Below are 5488 nucleotides of genomic sequence, written 5' to 3'. Positions count from 1 at the left end.
TCATCCAAGCGCAGGCCTGTATCTGCCAGCGACCACAGGGCCTCGGCTCCCGCCCTTCCCTCACCCACCTTCTCAGGCAATCTCCTGGGCCTGTGTGGGGTCTGGAGAGCAGACGCACTTGCTGTGTCCCGTGCGGAGCTGCCAGGCTGCAGGCGCACTGCCCACGGCCGGAGGCTAGTTCATGTGGAGGTCTGCTGAGTTGCGTTTGTTTCAATATTGCTTCCATTTGCACCTAAAGTTTTAAAATTTCAAAAAGAAATCGTTTCTAATACTCTGGGGGGGGGGAAGGGGAGGAAACTGTTCAATTCCAGCTGTGAGCAGCTTCTGGTTCTCCCTCACCCTGCCGTGCGCATGCGGACTTTCTGTCTGGCCACGGAGGATGTGCTGGGGCCCTGTGGCTCTGCAGCTCTGGTGAGGAGCCTCCACCCAAACCATGGCCTCCTTCTGACCACGGCCTCCCCCTCCACCACAGCCTCCTCCTGACCAGAGTGTCTGCTTCCTCCATGGCCTCCCCCTTTACCACAGCTTCCTCCTGAACATGGCCTCCTCCTGATCACAGCCGCCCCCTGACCACAGTCTCTGCCTCCACCACAGCCTCCTCCTGACCATGGCCTCCCCCTGACCACAGCCTCCTCCTGACCACGGCCTCCCCCTGACCACAGCCTCCTCCTGACCATGGCCTCCCCCTGACCATGGCCTGCTGAGGCCACAGCCTCCCTGACCACAGTACCAGCCAGAAACTTGCTAGAGCTCCTAGACTTCTGCCGAGAGCTTCCTTCCTTGTATTCTTCCTTGCATCTAACATTTCTGAGAATCTGCACTACTGCTTTGGTGATCCCTGGAGGATTCCCCGCCCAGCAGGATGGTGCGGGCAGGGTGAGAACTTCTCACCCTGATGAGGCCCAAGAGGCTCAAGGTATTAACACAGCCAATGGCTCACACCTGTAATCCCAGCTGCTCAGGAGGCAGAGATCTGGAAGATGGAGGTTTGAAACCAACTTGGGCAGAAAAGTCCACAAGACTCCATCTGCAACTAACCAGCAAAAAGCTAGGCTGGAGGTGAGGCTCAAGTGGCAGAGGGCCAGCAATGAGCAAGAAAGCCACGCGAGAGCACAAGGCCCTGAGTTCAAGTCTGGTGCACTCAAATATAAAAATTACTAACATGAATGAATAAACAAACCTACCTACCTTTGGTGTAGGCTTGAAGGGAGCTCAGGCCTCGGTTCTCGGGGTAATCTCGTCACTGGGCCACGCGCCGCCCTGTTCCACCTACCCACCCACTCACGCTCACACATCATTAACGAATGCACCTGCAAGCCTTTGCAGACACAGGGCTGGCCTGGCTCATTCCTCAGGCCCTTCCCTGACTACTTGCTCATCTGGTGCTGATGCCCCTAAAGCCCCCAAATGGGGGGTGAGGGAGCCATGGAGGATGGAAGAGAGCGAGCGGAGCTTGGAGGCTGCAGAGGGAGGCCAGATGAAAGAGGTGAGTCAGGTGTAAAGAGCCGTCTGAGAAATGGTGCCACTGCTCATGCCTGTAATCCCTGCTACTCAGGAGGCCCAGAGACGGAGGATGGTGGTTTGAAGCCAGCCCAGGCAGAAAAATACATGAGATGCTTACTTCCAATTATCTAGGCCACCCCCACCAAATTTGTCTGGGGGGTATGACCCAGGTAGCAGAGCACCAGTCATGAGCAAGAAAGCCAAGCAAGAGTACAAGGCCCTGAGTTTAAGTGTTGGTATCAGTGTGCACTCGCAAGTGTGCACACGCACACACACAGACACACAGAGCAATCAGAGGCCCAACAGAGGTAACTCTGAAGCTGGAAGAGTCTTCGGATTCCAGCCAGGTGCAAGTGGTAGGTAAGGAAGGGATTGCTTAGCACCCAACTTGATTCGAAAGTTCTTGGCTCTCAGTGCACCAGGAGGATTTGACCCAGCAGGTGGACGGCAGGCCTGGCTGGCTCTGCATGCCAACCCCAGCCCCACCACACCCCCTGGTTGCCAGCCATCCCCCAACTCTCTGTGTTGTTTCCCAATTCCAGAGTCTCCTCATGGCTCTGAGATCAGGGCTGTGGTTCAGTCCCCCATGCACAGCCCACCTTCCGGCCAGCCGACAATTCCTCCAGGCTGTGAGACGTTCTGGCACATGCTTGTAGTCTTCATGTTGAGACCTGGTCATGCTACCTCAAGCCACTGAGCTCGTTGGGCTCTGTGGCTCACCTCTGTAATCCTAGCTATGATTCCGAGGATCGTGGCTCCAGGCTGGCTGGAAAGAAAAGTCCAGAAGATTCCATCTCTCTGGAAAGAAAGAGTTGGTTCATGCCTGCAATTTCAGCAGCTGCTGCAAGCCTGAAGTAGACAGCTCACAGATCAGGCATGATGAGCCAGGGAGGGGGATGGAGACCTTATGTCAAAAACCAGGGAAAAGGCAGACTGGAGGCATGGCTCAAGTGGTAGGGTGCCAATCTAACAAAGGCAGGGCCCTGAGTTCAAACTCTAGTACCCAAGTACACACACACACACACACACAGCTCCAGAACCATGGCTCCGGGCTCAAGAATTCCTCCCACAAAACATTCTCGGAAAGTTCTAGCACCACAAATTCCAGCAGCTCTGCCCTATAGAACTGACAACTTTTGGTGATGAAATTTTGTCTGACCAAGGACAGTCCTGTAAAGGAAACCTTCCATTTTAAGAACATTCTAGATGGGGCATGATGGCTCTTGTCTGTAATTCCAGCTTCTTAGCCTGAGATCAGGAGGATATTGGTTCTCTGCTCTGAAAAAAGACCCTATCTCAACCAACATCTCTGGTGACTCATGGTGACCTGCACTGTGGGGGAAGAGAAAAAGGAGGATCACAGTGCAGGCTGGTTTCAGCAAAGATGAGAATCTATTGAAACAATGGCAAAGGAAGCGTGAGGGACACCGGGTGAGCGGCAGAGTCCCTGCCTAGCAAGTCGGAGGTTTCTGAGTTCAAACTCCAGTGCTGCCAAAAAATCAAAATCAAAATCTGAAAAGAGCTGTCACTCTACGCTGTTGCCGATTTCAGGTTCCTTAGGGCTTAATGGGGTCCCTTAGGGCTTGGGGTGGCAGGCACCCCAAGATTGTGCAGCTGAGCACCCCAGGAGTGTCTGGTCCATCATGGCACACAGTTTGGCCTGGGGCTTTGCCTCTGCTGTGGCTGTGTTGGCACAAAAATGGGATGGAACACCCCGATGTCCACCGTCCCAGCCACTGCCAGGCTGTGGGGACGGGGAGTGTGGAGGATCGAACTCAGGGCTTGCACTCTCACTTGGCTTCTTCCGCATAAGACTGGTACTCTGCCACTTTTGAGCCACTCATGGCCATGAGTGGTTGATTGGAGGCAAGTCTCAAGATCCATCTTCCCTGGCTGCCTTTGGACCACGATTCTCAGATCTCAGCCTCATGAGTCGCTGGGATAGGTATGAGCCACCACGCCCAGCTCTGCCCTGCCCTCCTCCTTGGGGCTCCCCAGGATGGACAGGGAGGCAGGCACCATGTCACAGATTTTAAGTCCCCCAACTTCTGCCCTTCTCCATTTGCCACGGCTGGCCCAGCGGCCACCACCCTCCTGGGCTGGCCGGCTGCTGCGTCTCGGCACAGGAAGACACACACAGTGACGTCACTAGGTTGGTACAAAAATTTAACAAGTTTTTTTTTTTTCCTTTTACATCTTAAAAAACTAAACAGGTGTTTGAGGAGAGTGCGGTTGCCAACCGACCAGGGGTATGCCACGAGAGGTATGCCACAGAACACCACGAGACACAGAAGAAAACCCGGCAAGGAAGGTCACAGAGAGCTGAGGAAATCGCAGGTGGACAGCGGTCACAGGAAGGGCAGGTCACAGGCCCGGGGCCAGGCTTGGCCACGGGTCCCGATCAGCGCTTCCGCATCTCGCAGCTCCGAGACAGCACCTTACAGGAGGTTTACAGTATTTTGTTCAGAATACACACAAAAAGAAAAGGCAAAGTGAGGCAGAGGGGCTGCGTGGGGTGGTGATGCGGGCACGGCCCCCCGCACAAACGAGCCGCGGGAAGGTTGGTTCACATTTTTTAATCACATGGCACATGTACATCACACAGGCTCCCGGGAGGACATGCTGACTCGGGTGTGCTGCCCCCTGCCACACAGATCGGGAAGACTTCGTTACATACAGGAGGGACGGCAGGAAGCTCGCATTGACCAATCTGTACAACACCCAGGGCGGCGACCACAGTTCCGCGCACAGACTCCTTAGACTGTTGGGGGGTTTTTGTTTTAGGTTGTCTTTAAGGAAAAAGAAAAACAAACCAAAAGGGGGAAAAAAAACCCAGAAAGGAAAAAAGAAAATCCAAAAACACCCCCACTCCATGACAGCTGGTATTCACAAAATCTGAAGCTTACCACTAAACCGGTCAGTTTACTACTAAAATAGATCTCTCTGCTTATTAAAGCAATGGTCTGTAGTTAACTTTTTTTGTCTTTTCTCTTTTCAACAAAAAAAATCCCCCCCCAAGCCAACCCCCCCCCAAAACCAAACCCCAAACCAGGGCACCAATGTCAGGTAGCACTTTTAAGACACTAGAAGACCAATGGAAGGAATTTTATTTCATACATGTTATTTTACAATCCAGTAGACAAGATATATTCTATTTCTCTGCTACTAAAAGTCATTTTCTCTCAAATATGTAGACAAGAGGCTTAGTGAATTATAAAAGATCACGAAGAGACGTGAAAATTGATGCAAACTCAAAAAACACACGCGCACACGACACTTTTTTAAAATTTTTTCTCTGCCACCCACCCCGGTGATACTCTCCATAGCGCCCCGAGGCTGACCTGCTCGTCCTGAGCAGACTTCATCTTCACCCCAAGAAATGTGGATCTGAGATTCCTCATTACCTGCAGTGTGTGTGTGTGTCTGTGTGTGTGTGTGATCACACCCACCCTCCGAGAAGGCTCGGGTCTCCTCTGCACATGGTAGGGGCCCAGCACCCCGGGGAGCCCTGGGGTGCAGGGGATGGGCGCCCCCTCTTGCCCCGCCCTGGCTGCCCCCATCCCGGGGTCACCTCCTGGGGGTACACCTCCCCAAGACTCCACAGATCCAGACACGAAAGATACAGCCTGGAGGGGCCGCCGCGGAAAACCGGGTGCTTCTCCGCCGGGAAAGGAAAAGAAAGAAAGCGAGGAAGAGTTGTTCGCAGCAAGCGCTATGACCTTAAGCATGTGGTAGATGAGTCTGAAAGGCTCGGCGGAGTCGGGGGGCTCCGGGGAGCCCCGACATTCATTGCATAGTTGAAGGGTTTAGCTGAAGGGTCTCGCTCGGATATTCGGTCGGCAAATAGCACATTTTTAAGTATTCATGTATAATGTTAATCTTTTTTTTTTCTTAAACCTATTTACATTTTATACAAAGTAAAGCTTTCTTCTAACCCTTTTGCATATATGAACCGTATGTACAGGCCTCCTCCCCGGAGGGGCGC

Source organism: Dipodomys ordii, unplaced genomic scaffold, assembly GCF_000151885.1.
Source record: "Dipodomys ordii isolate 6190 unplaced genomic scaffold, Dord_2.0 Scaffold164, whole genome shotgun sequence".
Taxonomy (NCBI): Eukaryota; Metazoa; Chordata; class Mammalia; order Rodentia; family Heteromyidae; genus Dipodomys; species Dipodomys ordii.
Note: the sequence above shows the minus strand (reverse complement) of the source record.